At 39.5% G+C, this 21,445-nt stretch overlaps 1 protein-coding gene and 2 long non-coding RNA genes across 3 annotated transcripts in view; 1 reads left to right on the top strand and 2 right to left on the bottom strand.

Annotated features, from left to right (window-relative positions):
- The window catches only part of LOC145443720 (uncharacterized), a 180,171-nt gene extending 162,166 nt beyond the window's left edge, over positions 1-18,005 (bottom strand). The window contains exon 1 of the mRNA XM_080321673.1: positions 17,990-18,005. The gene's annotated coding sequence lies outside the window, so the exon portion shown is untranslated. The remainder of the gene's footprint in view (positions 1-17,989) is intronic.
- LOC145442416 (uncharacterized) lies at positions 2,185-4,198 on the top strand. Its single transcript, XR_013916065.1, has 3 exons — positions 2,185-2,276; positions 2,342-2,534; positions 3,332-4,198. It is a non-coding gene; the product is annotated as an uncharacterized LOC145442416 (long non-coding RNA).
- LOC145443581 (uncharacterized) lies at positions 8,855-9,860 on the bottom strand. The gene is made up of 3 exons (XR_013916474.1): positions 9,372-9,860; positions 9,214-9,306; positions 8,855-9,040 (listed from the first exon to the last, which is right to left on the bottom strand). It is a non-coding gene; the product is annotated as an uncharacterized LOC145443581 (long non-coding RNA).
- Positions 18,006-21,445: the final 3,440 nt, after the last annotated feature.

Here is a 21,445-nt window from a genome sequence, read left to right as displayed (position 1 = left end):
ATATATTTACATTATCTAAATTAGCCGTCTTGAGTGAATCTTATTACTTGAAAGTATATTTTTCTTACTAGAAATATCTCTAACAGCTGAAGGATTGCGCGAAAATTGGTAGGGACCAAATACATTCTGTGGACCCAGTTCTACCATTACAAGTCAAGGAAAGGCTGGTGTGTGCTCGCTTTTAGCGAAGCGCATAGAAAAAGTATCAACAGTGCCACGCATCTCTGGAGCCCTACGCAACAAGCGGGCTAAGGCAATCGATATCATAATAATCTGACATATCCAATGTAGACTACTTAGACGTAGCCTACATATCTCTATCAGCTGAAGGATATTGCGCGAAAATTGGTAGGGCCCTAATACATTCCGTGGACCCAGTTCTACCCTTACAAGTCAAGGAAAGGCTGGTGTGTGCTCGCTTGTACCGAAACGCATAGAAAAAGTATCAACAGCGCAGCGTTTCTCTGTGGCGCGGTTGCACATTGCTATTGCCGCGACGTCAGCTGATCCCACTCTCGCCGCTCGGCCGCATCCTTGCTCTTGAGCTAGTCTTTCGTTTCGCCAGACATCATTGTTGCGTCACACTGCCAATCTACTCGACAATGAATAATTTGGGGCAGATTGTGGGGGTTCCAGGGCCATGAGTGGAACAAAATTTATATTTTCACAAGCAGTACAGCGTCAGCTTTCGATTGATACCCGATTCATCAAATTTAATGCTCGGCAAGTCGGTCAAAAATCACCGTCAAATTGCCTGTAGTCAAATGGAAACTGTGACGTGATACAATTTCATTGAACCGTGCGATTTGCTTGTGTCGACACCATATAGGACACTATGCTGTAACGATAATGCCGAAAATATTTGTGTAATTTCTTGTTCTGCATCCAAGTATATATCTATCAAGAATTCTCAGCCTGTCATTCAAGGTTTCCACCACCATGTAAATCTTTGTATTTGTACTTATTTTGTTTTAACATAAAAATGAAGTCATGTGCTGTTCTGGTGTAATGTACTGTAAAGACTGGTCTAGGTTCTTGTCAAAACAGCTACCCTGAATTCAATTGCGTTAAAACGTTTGTACAAGCATCGGGGAGTATATTTTGCATATACCGCCGCTTCAATGTATTGCATTTCGAGTCCAAATTCAATGCATTTGCCGTAGAATTTAGTGATGCTGTTGAGTTCTGCAAATTTTCTGAGTTCACCTATCCATGGCCACAAATCAGTCACAGAATTGGTGACACACAGTATTATTAGCAAGAATGTTGATCAGGTGTGGTGCTTTTGAAGGTTGTCCTGCTAAAGCTATTGATGTGATTATTATTTCATATGTTTGGGACTAAACACTATGTATTTTCTTTCAGAAAATGAAGTAGGCTATGTAGCTCGGCTTTTGGATTACTGGTGGATGATGATTTTATTAAAATGAATTTCAAAGTGGGTATCATGCGTCGTTTGATGAGCCTGAGAGATGTGAGTTTCCCTATCGTTTCCATATTCGTAGCTACGAATTTTCCATTGTAGAAAGGGAGTGATATTTATCATCTAATCTTGTCTTGCAGAAGTGGTTGACGTCTATCGAACACAGCGAGATCAATGCAGTATCCCATGTTCATGCTCCAAATAGTGATTTTGAACATCCAATGACTTCTCGACCACAAGCTCTTGATGTGTGTAGATCTTATTAAAGTAATTATTGCATTCACATTTAGCCTGCATGGAAGTATATTTTACAGAAAAGTTAACTCACTCAGATGGAAAGAGAAGTTAGTACGGAGTACTCGCCTGTCTTGCCTACATCAAGTACTTGCGTTTCGGTGTGAACATTTGCAGAACTATATTCCATCAAATGCTCGCATAAATTGAGTACTATCACATTTTAGGCGGAAGAAGTTCAAACAAATCCAGGAAGTAGTGAACCCGGAATCGCAACTACCAGCAAGAAAATGACATTACCCAAATTCAGTGCCCATGTTGCATCCGCATTGCATCATATGGAAGAGTTGCCCATTGTATAAATGCGGTTGTGGAGGAGTGCATACCATGTCTTATCACATAAGGTGATATGACATCCAAAGGAGAATATTCAGAATTCTCGAGACTGCTTTGTCAAAAGTATACATGCCTGCAATTTATTGGGCGTAATCACTGGGTAAGTGTATATTACAAGTTTCTCAATTACATACACATTTCTCGAAAAAACTCTCACAAAAGATACGAAACATTCGTCACAGGAAAAAGAGAACGATCAAGATACCATTATATACAATCGAAGGTAGCATCTATCATAGTCTTAATCAGTTCCCTGTTTTCGTAACCCTTGGGTAATATTTCCTCAAGGCGTTGACCAAACAGAGTTTGGGAACGAAGCAAGTCTGATGAAAAAGTATACAAAACATTCTCCGGACTGGGCAAAGATCAGCGTTCTCTTTTGAAAATTGCATCACTCGCGTCGCAATGTATTGGCAGAAATGACAACACAAGTGTGCGAGAAATACTAAGGAAATTTCCATACCTTTTCAATGTGAAACTAGTGAGTATGTTAACTCTTGGAAAGAATGTGCTCAATTTACTCTCATTTTCAGTGATTACGTGATAACTAGGGCAAGTTTTTGTTGCACTAAAATCGCGAGAAAGTTGCATTTAATTTTGACAAAAGTTGAATTTAAAATTTTTGTTTAATTATCAAGGTACGAGATACTCAAAAGGCTCAGTTGTATAACCTAAGTCTAATTTGTTATTTCGCAATTTGGCGGTCTGACGAAACCGCCCAAAATTACATTTTATCCCGGCACACAGCAAGAAAATTATGCAATGCGGGAATACCAGAAGAAGTGGACCCAGTGGAAATGTAATTTTCAGCGGTCTCGCCTGGGCGTTCGTGAAATGGGAAAACTATTTCAAATTTAAACGACAGAATAAATAAAGCGATCTATTTACATATTATTCGGGCAACGTTATACTTGGCAGGGGGAGTTGAACTTCTCTCCGTTGTGTCATAGATAACACTGAGATGCAGCTAACCTATCATATGGCTCTTCGTTATGCAAACTGAAGGGAGTAGAACAATACTAAAAATAGTTTATGGCATGGTTACTAAATCACTCCTTTACATTTTTACGCAATATTTGATAAAAGTTGCAGTAAAAATTGGCTATAAAAATAGAGAAAAGTTGCACAATAAAATCTTCCCAAACAGCTTAAAACACCATGGTACGTAGATTATGAGTATCGGTGAAGCTGTCGGAAGCTGTAAAAAAAAGTTGCAAAAACTTGCCCGAGTGATAACTGATGATAACATAGTAATGCCCTAGCTTTTTCAATGTTCAGATCCGAGAAGAATTCGAGCTTTTGACATCGTGCTCGGCAGCAGAAATCATACAGCGCTACCGCACTATGCTTTCCACGGTGGATACAATGATCGGTGCAATGTCTGGAGAAACGGTCAGTACCGTATACTAGATCATTTATCATTCACCTACCTACTGTTTTTTGCAGTATTATATGACTATCATTTAGAATTTTAGATTAAAGTGGAACCCCTTATGGGATGATTTTGAAAGAAGAAGGGGGCTGAAAAGTACAACTGGTATACATGTCAAACCAGGGTAGTAACCGTGTTACATGTCAATCACACTTTTATAGTTTTGAGTCGAGTCGAGTCATTTTCAATTCACCACCGAGTCAAGTCCAAGTCATCGAGCAGAGGGCGGAGTCCCAGTCATGGTATTATGACTCTAGTCTGAGTCGAAGTCATTGTTTTGACTGCTGAGTTTCCAGTTGAGGTCTTGTTAAACCCAATTTTTATACCTGTTTGTTGATATCGAATGGTTCGCATTTATAATATACTAATTTTCCCCACTTTTAGCACTTTCTAGTCACATTTTCAAGTACCAATACCAATAGACAAAACCCGAATAGTGTAACTACTTTACTATTCTTCGAAATTACAATGAAGTCTTGGCCGGTTAAGTCTCGAGTCATGTGACCTGGTTCAAGTCATGCGCAATGACTCGAGTCCAAGTCGAGTCACCACACAGATTGACTCAAGTCGAGTCATTTCCGTATTTTGAGAAAATGACTCAAGTCATCAAAAAATTGTAACTCGAATCGAACTTGAGTCATTACAACCCTGTGTCAAACTAACCTGATTTAAACCCAGCTATATGGATGGAATCGGTATAATTTGCCTATTTTCCACCTTACATTGTAGCAGTGTTGGAATGACTCGAGTCACCTTTTTCATATGACTTGACTTGACTCGAGTCACTTTGGCAAAATGACTTGACTTGACTTGACTCGGCGCTTCCGAAATGTGGATTGACTCGTGACTCAGAGCAAAATTCACGAGTCAATTTCGAGTCATCAAGTAAACGTTGTCGAATAAATCTCTGCATCTTGTGTATGTTCGGATTGTTCGCGATACGCCGGTGTCACTTGTGAAAGCAACTAGTCATTTACTGATAGTACGTTTCCCTGATCCTCCATTGTTATATCACAAATAAATTGATGGCAAACGAAATTATCACAGCTTACATTGTCGATTAATCTAATAGTAACGTATCTCTGTTTCTTAGACGGCTCAGTGGCCAGTGCTAATATTGCGCATAGCACTCACATTTACCAATCCTCTTGTATGATTTAAATCGAACGAATATAGTTTATGCGTTTATATTCTCACGGATGTGTGGATGGTTGGGTATAGTGTATTGTGCGATATCAATTTGTTCCAACTTTTCGGGGCTTCGTATTCGATCCTCAATTTTGGATGATTAACAGACTATAACATGTAGCTATACAGTTATTCACGTATTATATTAGCAGCTCTACGTATGCGTGAATGGTACAACGTCTTTTTGCATGTATTTAACTTCATATTCGTTATTTCAGTGCTTTTCAACCTGTGTGACGGTTCGCACTGGTGAGAATGAAAAACATTGCAGTGCGAATGACGAAGGTGGTGTGAATGGGGCGAATGAAAATCGAGATCAAGTGCGAAGGACGAAAGTGGTGCGAATGGTGCGAATGAAAATCCGCATCAAGTGCGAATGAAAATGGTGATTAATTGTTAATTTTTCTGACGTGGAATCATTCAAATAAACCTAAAATGAAATTTAAGGTTACAGTCACTTTTGTATTGTTATTATTTTTATTATTAATGGTTTTCAGTGGCACTTATCACCTGTTAAGGCCTTGTGTGCCACGGACGCAACTAAGTTCAGGAAAATTCAATCAAAAGGCACTCAGCATGACAACGGCACTCAGATGTAGGCCTATCTATACCACTTGATAGAACAAATTCATCAACAGCGGGCGATAGGGCTGGGGTAACTTTCGTAGTTGCGACGCAATTGTAAAAACCTAATACGGCGCACCATTAATCGTAGCTCTCACAAGCCGTAGTGAATTAATATTCTCGCACTATAATTATTACGCAACCAAAAGCCTGGTTTGGAAGCTGGTGTAGTGGCAGACATACATTACATCAGGCCGTCTGAGCCTGCGGCAGGCTGGAAAATTGACGTTAAATTGACTTTCTGCTTTCTTTAGCTAAACAACCATCATATTTTCGTAATAAGTGTTCGATTAGCGCGAGGCAAGAGGATAGTATTAAATACCATCATTACAGACTCGCATTTGCAAGTAACCGTAACGCAATTTTTTACCCCTTCAAAGTTTATTAATGTATGGACCACAAAGGGTATAATTTTGGCGCGGCACGGTGCCAGAGCTACCTGTTGTATGTATGTAATATTTGTTGAATGTATTGCGAAAAATCCTGCGATAGTTTTCACATATCCAAGTTCACTGTGTTGGGGACTGTAGCCAATAAGCGAGGCACGCGGAAAATATGGCTATATCATGAGAATTCATGATCAGATTTGTCCGACTGGTTTTTCTGGAAAACATGGTTGAAGATCGTTGGAATGAACTAGTGTAGGGGTGAGCAATGAGCGAGTACATGCCTATATGAGATTCATTAATTTCGGGGCCAACCACTTCTGCGTCGGTGCTGGTGCATATGAATACGTAAGTTTTGGCCAACCGCTGATATAATGCGGCCCCTTAAATATAAGCGGTGACAACACCTTGGCCAAAAATGACCGATGCTGGATGGCCAAACCTTTCGATAAGGATATGCTCCGTTGTCGGCACGGAATAGTCCCATTCTTGCAATCTGAGTAGACAGTATAGTTACGGTAGTACAACTGCGTCACACAGAGGAATTTAATTCACCCTAATTTGAGATTGCGTGCGCCAGGCATGTTTTGTAGGGCTGTATTTGGTACAGAATTGTGGTGTGCGCGTTCTGTATGTCATACATGTCCGTAAAATCGTAGCATACTACTGTAATATTAAAAACGAATTACTTTCCATAGGTGAGGCTCGGGTCGTGAGATGCAACAAAAACTCGGATTTTAGTAGTAGTCTAAAAAGCTGCTTATTTACCGTTGTTAAACTATCATGAATTCTCAAATTAGATTGAGCTAAAGAGCAGAACACACGGTATCGTGAGATTATTAGCGCTTCTCATTTACTCGCGAGACAGAAAATGGGAAATTGAAAAAAATAACAGAACACAAGTTGGAGCAACATATCATAAGGTAGCGATGTCTAATGTGCCTACTCTCCAAGACATAGGCTAACGCAAAAGACTTAACACAAACATGTGAGTTTTTCACCCTATCGACAAGCTGAAACCTCCGGGACCTTCGTGTCAGCTCTCAAAAACGATTTCTGCCAGCAAGCATTATTCACTCCCGAAAAACAGGATATGACTATAGAACAGATTTTATGACCTGGCCATCAAGCACTAGTAGACGTTCTTGTACAAATCCGTACCACTGGTTTGGCCGACAGGGGTTTTAGTGAAATATAGTTGAAATCAAAACGTGCGAAAAAAGTTGCCTTTTAATGAGACACTTGATAGCTTAAGCTACATAGTAGCCAATTTGTTGCACATCTGATCAAAACGTTGTTAAGTATCTTCATCTCCTTTTTGTATAACAATTTTCGGTTAGTTTGTGCGAATGAAAATTATTTTACAAACAAAGTGCGAATGGAGCTCAAAAAGGTTGAAAAGCACTGCGTTATTTGATTCAAGATAGATGGCCATTTAATCTGTCCTTCATGCAGCGAGCAAAATGTAATGACTTAGAATCATCACTCATACTTCGAAAATTCACTATGACTTGAATTGTGACTTGACTCGTGACTTGACTTGACTTGACTTGACTCGAGTCACCTCCAAAAATGAGTGACTTGACTTGACTCGAGTCACCTTCGAAAATCGATTGACTTGACTTGACTCGAGTCAAAATGTACAATGACTCGAGATGACTCGTGACTCGAAGGTAGTGACTTGATCCCAACACTGCATTGTAGCTCATAGTAGCTCTTCATAATTACACATGAAAAAGTTTGCCAGGTAATATACGCGGAGTAGTATAAAACTTACTGCTATTTACGCTTCGCCATTAGCCGTTATCTAGACGCCGACAAATATCTGTAGAAGTCTATCAGCAGTAGAAGTAAAGTTAATGTGAGCCGCATGCGACTATATGAGTCAGAGTCGCAGTTGGGAATCGATGGTCTAAAAAGTTTGTGATCCTCTGATTTAGATCAAGTCAAGAAAACCGTAGCTAATATTTCAACTTATTACAATTGTATCTACCAAGTAATCCATTAAGATACATGGAGATATGCACGTGACCTAATCATAACATTATTAAAATGATATTTTCCAGGAAGAAGATGAAAGTAAAGAGGTGAAAGGTCTCCTATTTCTCCAAAAAGAATTGACAGATAAGTGCGCTTAAAATCGACATCAAAGTTGCTCGCTATTGCCGTCCAGCAGGTAATTATAGGTTAAAAATTTTGACCCATGATATCTTGCAGAGTATTGTGGGTGAGAGGGCTGTCCAGAGGTGGTCCAAGTAGTCAGCCATGCTACAACAGTAGAGTGGAGGAAATGCCGTAAATTTCACCCACCTTTTCAATTGCAAGGTGCATCTTTGTGACTAATGCCCGGGGCAGAACCTTCTTGAGTATACGGAAAAGTGAAAGTATTCCGTTACTGATGTTACTCTTAGCGTGCGATCAATTAGTGTTAACTGTGTGTAAATAAGTCAGATCTCCAAGTTCTATTCTTGCTAGCCAGTCCCTCAGCAATCTAGTTTGGTAACGGTGGTCATAATTTGATATTTTGACAACAGATAATAATAACCGCATTATTGAATGACTTATACATTGTTATTGTTTCAGGCACATGATGTTAAAGTTGAATGCCTAAAACTGGACCCACCGCGCACCTACTTATCGCCATCCATGAGTCGGGAGTTCATCAGGGGTGGGTGTTGGTGGATGAAATCACTATACCCTGCACAAAAGATCAAGGAATCCCAGGCATGGTCATTGACCTGATGTCTTGTTACTATGCCTGGGACCTTGAGTATCCAAAATCATTTATGATCGTCGGATTTATTCAAAAGACACTTATCGGAGACGAAAAAAACGACTTTTTCAAATCGGCAAAGTACGTTGAATTTGAAAAAACAATACCATGAGGCCTGTTTATGAGAATTCAGAATATCCAATGGTATAGACAGACTTGGACAACTATATAATTCTAGAAATCCGATTATGTCGCTTGCTCATCATCTGTCCGCGTAACGTTTGTAATGTCATTGCACGTTGCACCTATGTTTCAAATGAGTTGGTGCTTTTTGCAATAAAATTCGTTTCATTTCAAGTTCTGCGTCATTGTTGAACACGTCAGGGTTAGTTGTTTTCATTTCGAGCTCTGTAACAATATTAAACACGACAGCGTTACCTAAAACGCGAAAAAGCGTGACACGCAATATGAAACGCAATCATGCGGTAAAAATCGACTCACTTTTGGCGTTTTGATTTCCGTCTCATGAACGCCAATGAAATTTAGAGTGTAGATCATAACCACCGCGTGACAAATCCAACACTATAGTTGAATTCGAATGCCTCAAATGTGGAGAATAATAATAGCTTTGTGGAACACCAATCCTGAATGCAGGGAAACCGATGATAATAATGATGGACATGATTTTAATGAAAATAAGTCTGATTGAACTGCAGGTCAGAAAAGTAGGATCCAATATCGTATCTTTCAGTATAGAATAATCATGATGTTGAATAGTTTGCTCGTACAAAATATAGTTCTTAGCGTTATCTCTCACTTGCACTGATCATAACTTTGGGCGTCAAGTAGTCTGGTGAGATTCTGTACTTGATGGTATGATATCACCCGGAGAAAAGGCTTTTCCTTCTGCCTGTAGATGGATTTGTATGCAATTCAGTTCGTCTCTAGTTAATTGGAAGCAATGAATTATGTTACCATATCAAGTTGTTGAATGTATCTTCGTAAGATTCAAAAATATAGGAATGACAGCGAGAAAAATAGACGCGATCCACGCAATCGAGAGCACGAATACGAATGTCTTCACTGGTATTCGCGCAAATGGTCTGCAAGTATTAGTACGAAACGGTAATGCTTCACAACACCAGCTCGTAAAAAAACAAACAATCAATAAAGCAAAGAAATCACGCATTCGTGAGATGTGAGTGGATCAAGTCAGGGCAGTATTGGGAACAAATAACTAATTTCGGGTCACAGATCATCTCGAGTCAATGCACATTTTGACTCGAATCATGTCAAGTCAAGTCAATCGATTATGAAGTTGACTCGAGTCAAGTCAAGTCATGTCACAATTCAAGTCGACTTGCCATTTCGGAGTACCAGGGATGATTAAGTCGTTGCATTTAGCCGTCTGAAATGCAGATTGAGTCGTCATTTATTTTGAATCCAGGAACAAATGTATAGCTTAATATATATATATATATATATATATACAGTGGCGTATCCAGGGGGGTTTTAGGGGGTCGGGACCCCCCCCTTTTCAAAATCCTAAAAATTGATGTCAAATATAGCCTCTAATATTTGCTAATTTATCAGTTTAACATATTCGTTTTTACGTATGAGAAGGCGAACATGGCGTCTTAATGTTATTTAAGGGGACTAACACCCCTACAAAATATTGGAATTATGCGCCGAATTAGTCGAAAGGATAAAATAGGTCATTATAATTCGCTAATTCCATACGAATTCTGCGCTTGGTCAGCTACATTTCAGCTGTCTGTGGCGGTTGCTGACGTTCTCAACTTTCTTCCCTCGATTTCTCTCTCGCCTTGCTAAAACGAGAGACGCATTTTAGGAAAATCTAATCTAATTGGCCGACGCGATACGTAATTGCAAAGACGAAGTTGTCGGCAATCAACATCGCTCGCGAATTCGCTGCACCTGCTCGCCTTGAAATCATAATTAAGAATTGCACGGCGTGTTGATTGATCAGCGAGACACAGACACGACGGCACCAGTACGACAATGCTATTCTCAAATCCACATTGTATTCGCGATTATTGGCGAGAAATGGCCTACGATTGACATTCACATTTCAAAATACAAGCCTAGCAATCCACGTTCCCGATTGTTAGGTGGCTTGCTGTCGTCCAAATACAGGCCTATGTTGTCGCTGAACGGAAGAATCGAGTAGGCTTAGTAGTAAAGTTAACCTAATTATATCGGCTGACAAGTTTCTCTGTCGATCAAGTTATTATCCCAGTGTGTACTCTGACTGACTGACTGACTGACTTGCGTGCTTGCAATTAAAGTCTAATTATCTTCGCACGTACTACACGCTCAGCCGTATGGCTAGTAAAGCCGTCCAAAAGCACACATTCGTGTACGACGTACACTGTTCACACCACACCTCTCTGTGGCGATCGCGATCGCCCTCGTTTATGCTACCGCCTTATTCCGCGCTTGTTCGTCCGCTGCGATACTACCGACCGTGCGCATAATATCGTCAAAACCCAACAAAATCACGCATCTGGCCGGAACTAGGCGCTTGAAGACGGGCGGCGTTTGCCGGCTCATGACTAAATGTGAGCTTTTACGAATTTCTTTCAATCATACCGTAAAAGAAACGCGATTTTCAGGCAATGTCTGTATCGTATTCGTACATCTCCCACTCACCGCAAATCTCTGTTTATTATTAAACTATAAATATTCGCCACGGCGTGGAGACGAATGATCGTAATTATGACGTCACAACAGCCAATTTCGTAACGCAAACCCCCCCCCCTTTTTCGCGCTCTGGATACGCGACTGTATATATATATATATATATATATGCAAAAAGGCGTGGTATCGTTCACGCATATGTAAAACTGCAACGCTACGTAAATGACTTAATAGCATCAATCTACAGTCAAGATAGAGATTCGAATACGAAACTTCAAGGAAGTTGAAAGCCCATGCCGATAGTTGACGGGTAATACAAACTTATAAACTAGGTTTACCATATGTTGGAATCGGGAAAGGAGGACTCTTTCACCAAATCAGAAACTTTCGCTATTTTTGCTGTAAAATTTGGTGGGTTGACTTAAAAAAAGTTCATCACTTTCGTTAGACTCCCGATTTACACACGTTTAAATTAGGGTTACCATAAGTCCTGCTGTAGGAGGATTTGTCCTGCTTTTTCAGGTGTTTGAAAATGTCCTCCGAGGACGCCTAAATGTCCTCCTTTTTGGCAATTCGTCCTCCTTTACAGCTTTTAGAGCTAAGATAATGGATAGATTCGAGAGAAATGGGCATATATGACGTTAAATAGCAAATTAGTGGCTCGAACGTAAGTGACGACTTTTTTTTTAGTCAACAAACCACAATGTCGTGGAAAAGTTACCATTTTTCCGGATTTTACTCCAGTATCTTATGTCTGAAAATGTTGAAAAAGTGTCCTTCTTTATGGATTCCAAAATATGGTAACCGTATTTTAAATTGGTGGTGTCGACTGAAAACAAGGTCGCCAATCTCGATCGAACTCCGAACTTCCTATTTAACGTCATTTATGCCCAATCTCCATTACCTTAGCTGTAAATGCTGTAAAGGAGGACGAATTGCCAAAAAAGGAGGGCATTTAGACGTCCCCCGATGTCATTTTCAAAAACCTAAAAAAGCAGGACAAATCCTCCTAAAGGAGGACGTATGGTAACCCTATTATAAACTATTATCGAATTCGATGAGAATCATACAAGAGGTTTGGTTAAAGTGAGCAGTAGGCAATGTGGCCGTTTATGGAACAGAATTAGTCGAGTCAAGTCACGCCATTTTTGCAAAGTGACTCCAGTCAAGTCCAGTGATACGAAAAAGGTGACTCGAGTCATCCCAACACTGCTCCGGGGTCATCCAAGACTGCGATCATGGAATGATACGGAGAGCTGTGAGGGCCGTAAAGCAAAAACTCCAATATTATCCAACGGCACCAGCCGATATTCCTTATGATTTCTAAATAGCAGAGTTGCAGCTCATCCAATCTTCGTTCTAGGCTTTTTGTAAGATATCGCATACATCGATCACATGACAAGGAGAATCCGAGATAAAACAACAACACTTATGTATTAATTTATTAGTCAACCTCGGTCGGAATCCAACCAGCAACCCGTTTGTCCTGCAGCTGGGGAACGTACCACCACGCTTTATCACCTTTCAAACCTAATTAGGATAGTGGGTAGGATTCCGGCCATTGATCGCTTGCAGGTGAAACCAGTCAAATGATACCAAGATGTTATATTTGTTCTTTATCGGGATGCTTCTTTATTAGGCCGATACATTTTGTACCGATCATTCGCGCTTTATCCCGAAACAACAGCTATATTCGCAAGCAAAGTAATTGCTAAAATGCATTTTAAGGAGATTTTGAGCTTGCGTGTGTGAGTTGGGAGGAATACAAGATATTGAGCGGTAGACACTTAGAAATTGGTTCTATCACCATTCGGTTTCCCCAGATACTATTTGAGTGACAGTAAGGCGATTGGAACTGCCGCCGCGACCAAACTCACCATATACTAAAGAAAGTGGGAGATATGGAGAAATATGATAGTGTTTGGTGGATACAATAAGATCAAACAGCTTTATTAGGATGGCACCGATTGAGTCAGAAGGTGCAAAGCAGTGTTACAGACGGTGAATCGCAGATGTTTTCATTGTATTCTTGGGGCAGCATAACTTACATACATCACTTAACCTAGGGGCATTCGGTTGATGCGAATAACTGGATTTCGGTTCATTCTCCCTGTGCTTTTACCAATGGTTACGAGAATGAAGACGAAGCATTGCTGCCGAGGCTTATAATAATTATATTAAATATTAATAAAATATTATTTAAACATGTGAACATTTTCGGAATTTGCTGCATCTCCTGAGGAAAAATTTACTTGAACGTATTTGATACAAATCGGATATTTTTTCGTTTACTCAGCATTGCATCGCGGGGCGGATATCACGTAACGCGTAGCATAAGCCGAAAGTCTTACGAAGTCTTTGGATAGCTACCGCGACCCCCATAACTCTGGAAAACGTTATCAGTAGCATTGTGAAAACGGACTGTTCCGAGCCGATTGCATATATGCTCCCGATCACATTGCAAATATTCCGAGGTTTCTCGATATCCGCGGAGTTGGAAAATCTGCCTTTTCGAGCATTTTCCAGCACGATACTAATTGCAACTGTGGATATCTGAATGGCGGTATATATATGAGCTGAATGAAATATGTAATTATGTATAGGCCTACGTGAAATAGAGTCATTTCTTGAACTGATTGGTAGGGCTGGGCAAAATTAAGTAGCTGAGTGCATAGGCGCCGAGTTACGGGGTGGCGGGGTGGCGCAGCCACCCCATGACATAATTATGGGGTGGCGGCCACCCTATACAAAATGCTTAAACGCCCGCCGTCTGTGCTGTCAATTAGCGAGTCTGTGATTATCGCGTAAATGCCAACTGTTTACTATTAACCGATACGCGCGCGACTAATAGTCACTTACGTGACCTTTGACACGAACCAATCAGGTTGCAGCAGGATGTAAACAAAGAACCAGGCCGGGCAAGCTTACTATGATCGCTTATGGAAAAAGGTTGAAAATGAAGGTTTTTCGCAAAATTACATTGAATTGGGAATAGCAGGCCTTGGTGAACGGTAATAACGTAGAGCTAGTATGTATTTGCAGTGTTCTAACCTACAATAAACATGAATGGTGGCAAGCACTCATCAGCATGGTATGTCCAAATGAATGGATTTATGACAACTTTTCAGATGAAGCAACTATTGCTGTATTATCCTTAGTCGTATACTATAGGATTGTCGTACCGAATAGCCATAGATTAATCTTGAGTCAGGATATGAGGGGTATTCATTATGTGGGCTTGGCGTTATATGCGTTCTATTTATGGAATCGTACATAGTACAGTCTACAGTCTGCATCATTATCTAGCAAATAACTGTTACACTGAACACTTGTCTGCATATTCAATGATCATATTAATATGATATATGTTAGGCAACATGATCCGTTCCCAGCTGAAATCGTCATTTTTTGTTCTAGCTCATTTATTGAATCAATCAGGACAAATGCCGGATAACCACTATGCTAATAGCCAGTGTAACTTGGAGATCGCTACCCAGACCGTTCCTGGTGTGCGCTTGTACCTTTCCCAGAGCCAATAACATGCATTGAAGAATGTAAAATCTGGATAAAGGCATGTGGACTTCCTTGTAGTCATCTGAATTCTAATTTTATTATTAAAATGACATATCTATTATTGTACCAAAAATATTGAATCGTGACATAATTTAGACGAAACAATTCTGTGTTTCAAAATGAGTCCAATCTGAAATGCAGTCACACTTGATGCCACAATCGACTTGGTGTGTGTCTCGTTTTATTCCACTCCAGTTTTGTTGCTTGATGGTGTGTAATGGATTGAAATTGTTGAGAGCAATATATTCAATAATGAGATGAATAATTGAAATTGGTAGCGGTGATACGTTGCATGAGTCGAACGAGTATGCCTTGATGGGTGCCTGCACAGCAGTGTTGCTCTGTAAAATAAACATATTATATATTTTGTGCAGGTTTGATGGATATCTTTTATGAAGCTGCAGAAAGAGGAAGTCGATGGATAAAACGCAAGAAAATCAAATTTCTGGAAGAAGTAGAAGCACAAAACAGGAAACTCGTCCAGGAAAATTACAAATTGAAGGGCAATTATTGCTAGTGAAGTTCAGTTCTCAGAGGAGCATCATAATGTCAAAAGATGCTGAGAAGCTAAAATTTTATGCTAGACTACATTAAATTCTTTCTGAATTGCCCGACTTATCCCACTGACGTCAAATTTATTGTATTGCTGTAAGCATAGTATTAAACCATTGGGTCAACCGTATGTAACTGCTTCATTAAATTTCGATTTGGCCAGGTAGATATGTGGTTCTTAAAAAGGCACCATTTGCATTCATTCATGATTTCTCAAAAGTAGAATGATTGTTGACTGTCAATAAATCACATATAACTTTGAAAGGATTGATGGATTGTGGTGCACTTACTTTTGTGCAGGAACTGTTCACAGGGACCATTTCAGATCGAAATATTAGTGAAATATGTGGATTCGACAAGAAATGTGAGAAAATGATGGAGTTCAGCTATGGTTAACCAGGAAATGCTATCATGACAGAAAAGGGATTCACCATTAGTTCTGAAATCAAGAAATTGAATCTAGATTTAAATATTCCTGCACGTGATTTGGCACACTGTCAAATGCCACAACAAGAAAGATGGCGAGACAACGTATTCATATTGAACAGCTGATCGGAAGAATCAAGTTTAAAATTTTGTCTGGTGTCATACTATGCAGCATTGTGTATCAACTAACCAAATATGGACTAATTGCTTACTCTAATTCAAGATTGAAAATTTCAAATGACTGACGCAACATATTCGGCAATTATGCAAATTCAGTTCCATTGTGAATATCGTAATGCCTAATAGCATGCTACGGATCGTAATTGCGCGGTGCCATGGTCAATGTGTACTGCATGTCTATTCATACTATATTCCAGTGATGTGCATTGAAGCTCAATTAGATGCCCAATTTGTTGAATGAACAATTCTCCAGGTGAAAATGTTCTAGGATTATTTGTGTTTGGTGGAATGTTAAAAAACTGAAGATACCAGATACACCAAAATCTACCTTGAGGCAGGAGTTGATCGGTTGCGAGTACGGTCGAGAGATTGCTTGTCAATCAAGATCGAGCTCACTGATGCTGATGCTGATGCAAATCACAAGGTAGTCCTTGTAGCTTCAGGTGCTGTATTGTCTTAATCAATGCATATGCATGAGAGCATATATCAGAACCTAATGTGAAAATAAATCATGGTTACAATATCTATTGCAGGAGTCTTTGAAAAAATGTCTTTCTCCTTACTTACCCTGTCTTACAAGTGCAAGACGAATCGATAATGGATTTTCTGAGAACGTGTATTTCCATTGAGTGTGATATCTCAATTTTCCGCAAGTTGCGATAACATTGGCTGTTCACTAGAATATTGCTTCCACAAAGAGTGGATTGTCTCCTCAATCTTTGTCCCCAAGTCGTGTACGTAGCGCTCCATGAAATACTTCGTAGCTTTCTCCGCGGTGTTAGAAGACGATGCTGTTCCACTCAAATCCAGAAATTCGATAGAATCTTAATAGCTTTCAAGTTTCATATTCAATACACCAAAATTGTGATGTGTGGCAGCAGCTGTATTTTATAGCATATATTTCTGAACATGAGATATGCTTGAAAATTTCGCTCGAGACCGGGAGCCTATGAAATCGTCAAAATATGCATTACCACAATCCTATAGTATAGCATACAACGATCGTCGCTTAATCCGAAAAGTTGTCAAAAATCTATGCATTTGGATACAGCACGCTGATGCGTACTTAACACCATTCATGTTCATCCTACACTAAAAGCTGCAACTACATACTAGCTCTACGCTATTACTATTCATTAAGGCCAGTCATCCCCAATTCAACGTAAATTTGCTTAAAACCTTCATTTTTCAACCTTTTTCCATAAGAGCTCATAGTAAGCTTGCCCGGCCTTGTTCTTTGTTTACATCCTGCTGCAACCTGATTGGTTCGTGTCAAAGGTCACGTAAGTGTCTATTGCATACGCAGCTTAAACTAGTGCTTAACGGCCACATAAATTGTAATCCGTGATTAGTAATCATGCAATCGAAGCGACCTCGTTTACGACGTCGATTTCGACTCGCGTGCTCTGAGAAACACCAGCTCTCTCTACAGGACGAGCGAATTCACGTTATACTTCTCTCAATTAAATTGTATTTGCACGCATATTCGTTTACAAAGTAATTCTTGAGTTAGGATCGTGATAGCCTTTTTGATTGGACCGCGAAATAGGACAGTTGTTTGTGTATGCCTGCGAATTCCAAGTCATTCCTGCGCTAAGTGCGCATATTCAATTGCAAAGAATTGTCGCGATGTCAGACTCGGAACTCCATTGTGCCATACGCATTACGCAAGTTGAGGAATTACTGATTAGATGCGCGCTTACTCGTTTGCTATCATCTCTTGGCTACTAATTCTTGTCTGCTTTTTGTTTGTAATATTTTATTCGGCATCAATTCATGAAAGAATATGCACATTTTTTTTTTAGGGGTAACCTGGAGAAACCGCAGTAAACCTCCACCCCGTTACGCTTGTGGCAGCCGCATGGCACTACACCATGTTGCTATTGCCACAAGCGCCTTAATAGATCACTCTTGGGTCGAAAGGACCCAAGAGCTCCCAAAAGGTTGCTTCTGTTTCTGTTTTCCCTTCAGTTTCTTCATCTGTTGATACTGACAGCTGTCACAAGCAGGCTTTGGCTGGGGGCGTCTGCGGAGGCTTGTCCCGCCGCCACCATGCTTGTGACTGAGATACTCGCCAGTCAAGCTGACGAGATCCCGGGTTGGAATATGAAGGCCAAGGGCCATACTCTTCCAAGGTGTGCAAGTGATTGGAAGTATCGGTTGTACCACAAGGGTTCCGCATCAGCCAGGCCGATGCTTACCTTAATACAACCAAATAGAAATATGCACTTTTTTTTTTGAGGGGGAATGATCGCGATCATTCTGATTTTAATACTTATAATTTGAATTTCAATACAGTAAAGAGGATAATTTCAAGGGGTGTAGTGCGTTTAAAGGGTATATTACATTTAACAAACTTTTACACAATTTCAATCTCAAGTTCACATGTCTTCTTTCGTTTGTCTTCTTACGTTCGTCATCTTCACCTTCGTCCTTTCAGGCATCATCATTTTCGTCTGCTCCATCATCTCCACGGGTCCCGTCGTTGCAGTGTTCTTTCAGCTTGCTCAGAATCCTTTTGATTCTCTGGTCGTCTTTCCATAGCGAGATGGTTCGCAGTCGTACGGATATTTTTCGCAAGATCTTTTTGATGATTTCTTCTTCTTTCTTTTTGCTTTTTTTCAAGTATTCATTTTCGACGTCAAGACTCCATTTGAGGTTCAATATGATCTTTTTGTATATTGTCAGTGCTATCGTCATTATTTCGTTTTGGTCTTCTTTGTGATTTATAATGTTTGCTGGTTCGTTCAACTTCATGTCTAGTTCTTTCAGAATCTTCTCTAGGATACCGAGTGTCTCCACACAATTTGTAAAGACATGTTCAATTGTATCTTCTCTCTTTTTGCAGTATTTGCATCTGTACTTTTCGTGTCCTCCTTTTATTTTTTTCAGGAGATTTCGTCTCCTTTTTTTCTCGCCAAATAAATAACCCTCATTTGCCAAACGGTAATTCATTATTTTTTCCTTGTTTTGCAGGTATGCTCCGGTAGTCGAAGCTTCCAAGGTGAGTTTATTCCAATTTTTTTCCGTTGCTTCTGCGACATTCTCGTAAAATCTGTTCAGACTGTTATATAATTTTTTGAACGTCACCTCCGCCCATTGTTCTTTGCTCCAATTTAATTTATCTAGTAGGACTAAATCGTCAGTTGTTTCCTTTTCGGTTTTCAATTTATGAGGTACTTCGTTTGTGCAGAGGTCTTCGTTTATACGTCTAATTTTTGTGCCTAGGTAGTATCGTTCTGTGTGTTGCCACAGTTCTTCTGGCTCTTCTATTTTTGCCAGATTTTTGAATCTTATTATTTGGCACGTTTCCACCACACTTTTTGGGTATGGCACTTTTATACCCCCTTCGACCTTTTTCTTGATCAGAGTCGATCTTTTGATGGTTTCGATCTTTTCCGGATCGTATATGTACCTAAAGAACATTCTTTCCATGGTCTTCAATTCTTTCTTTCCTGGTTTGTTAATCCTCGCAGTATACATGATCTGTGAGGTTGCCAGGCTTTTCAAAATTAATATTTTCCCTAACCATGTCAATCTTCTTCGTCTATAATTATTTAATATTCCTTTTATTTTCCCTATCTTTTCATTCCAGCTATCCTGGATGTTATTCTTCCCAAATCTGTATCCTAAAATTTTTATTTGATCTTCTGATTGACTCTCATATATTGTTCTTTCTATTTGATTTTTCGCCTTAGTGTTAACTGCTAGTATCTTCGTCTTTGACTCATTAATGCTTTGCCCGGTGGCCTTTTCAAGCCTTTTAAGCACTTTAAAAAGCGTATCTAATGAGTGCCTATGTCTACAGTCGTTGCAGTGAGATCGTCTGCGTATAACTGCGCCTTCATCTCGAAGCTGCCAATTTTAATTCCTTTTATATTCTTGTTTTTTTGGATAGTCTTCGCCAGGGGATCCGCGCTTATCGCGTATAACGGCATGCTCAACGGGCATCCTTGTCTGATCCCGTTTTTGATGTCGATTTCCTCAGTTATTGCCCCATTTATCAGTATTTTACTCTTCGCATTTTGGTAAGTCATTTTGATGTATTCCGTAAAGTTTCCTCCGTACTGTACTTTATTTAGTATTTTTTGTAGATAGTCGTGATTAATTTTATCAAATGCTTTTTCCTGATCAAATGATGTTAAGGTAAGTGGAATGTTTTTGTCCTTCGCATATCTTATTGCTGCTTTGATATTCTCTGCAGCGTCGAAGATTGATCTGTTCGGGATGCAGCATTTCTGGGTCGCTAGTATGACTTCAGGTAAGATGCTTTTCAGCCTATTTGCCAGAACTTTGGACAAGATCTTGTAGTCTTGGTTCAGCATTGTGATAGGCCTATAGTTCTTCAATTTACTCCGATCTCCTTTTTTGTAAATGACCTGCACCACTCCCGTTTTCCAGGATTGGCATATGTTTCTATAGAGGTACGCATTATTTAGTACTTCAGTCAGTTCTTTCTTGACTGTTGGCCAGAATTTTTTATAGAATTCTCCGGGTAGTCCATCTGGACCAGGAGCTTTATTATTGTTCAGGCTTTTAACTACTACTTTGATCTCCTCTTCCGAAATCGGTTGGTTCAGCTCATGTTGTTGCTGTTCAGTTAGTTTCGTATCTCCTAATTCATTGATAAAGTTATGTTGCTCTTGTTCATCTATTTGTTTTTCGCTATTCCACAATTTCGAATAGAATTGTTTAGCTTCCATCAATATTTCATCTTTTGTACTACATTGTATGTCCTGATCGTTTCTCAGTTCTACAATGTCTTCTTTTCTTTTCTTAGCTTTCAAGGTATCATAGAAGTATCTTGTCGGCTTTTCATTCTCTTGTATATCTTTTATTTTGTGTCTACGGCATTCTCTCCTCATTCTTTCGTCTGTTTTCTTTTTGAGCTCTTTCAATACTGTTTTCAACTTCTCGTAGGTTATGTTTTTATCTTGTAATTTGGATTTTAGACTATGATGTGATATTCTTTTCTCTTCCCTTATTTCATTCTCTCTTACAATGAAAAGTTTCTTAGTTTCTTTTTTAAGTCTGTCCCACCATTCTGTGATGCTGGTGACATTTTTCTTCTGACTTCTGTATATTTCATACATTTCTTCGAAGCTATTCTTTGTATATTCTTCGTCGTATATCGTTCGGTCGCTCTTCCATAATCCCCTTCCCCACCTTTTCCTTTTTATATCCTTCAAGAATATGCAACTCATGTAATCGTGGTCCGATATATTATTAATTTTATAGATGAAGTTTCCAATCATTTGTTCTAGATTCTTCGAAGTGTAGATTGTATCTATTCTTCTGGCTTGATTATATCTAGTTATTGTGTACATTTCTTTATCTGGATTTCTTGATCTAAATGCGTCGATTATCTGATTCGTTTCTCTATATTTCATCCATATTTTTTCCGCTGGTCTCAGTTTAAAGTTACTTTTATTTTTTACGTCTTTGATTGATGTCACTGCATTCATATCACCACATATCATGAAGCTGATGTTTTTGTTCTTATCCAACTCATCTATCAACTTTTTGAAGAAATCCGTTTGTTTTTTCCCGCCATTGGCCGGTGCGTACACGTTCCAAATGTCTAGGGTTTCTTCAGCACTGTCTTTCGGCGTTAATTTGATTAGCTGGACTCTGTGTTTTATAATATTGTCCTGTTC

This window comes from Botryllus schlosseri, chromosome 7 (genome assembly GCF_051294905.1).
Source record: "Botryllus schlosseri isolate E-star chromosome 7, Bs_hap1, whole genome shotgun sequence".
Taxonomy (NCBI): domain Eukaryota; kingdom Metazoa; phylum Chordata; class Ascidiacea; order Stolidobranchia; family Styelidae; genus Botryllus; species Botryllus schlosseri.
The sequence above is the reverse complement of the archived record's forward strand: the minus strand, read 5'-3'. Positions and strand labels throughout refer to the sequence as shown.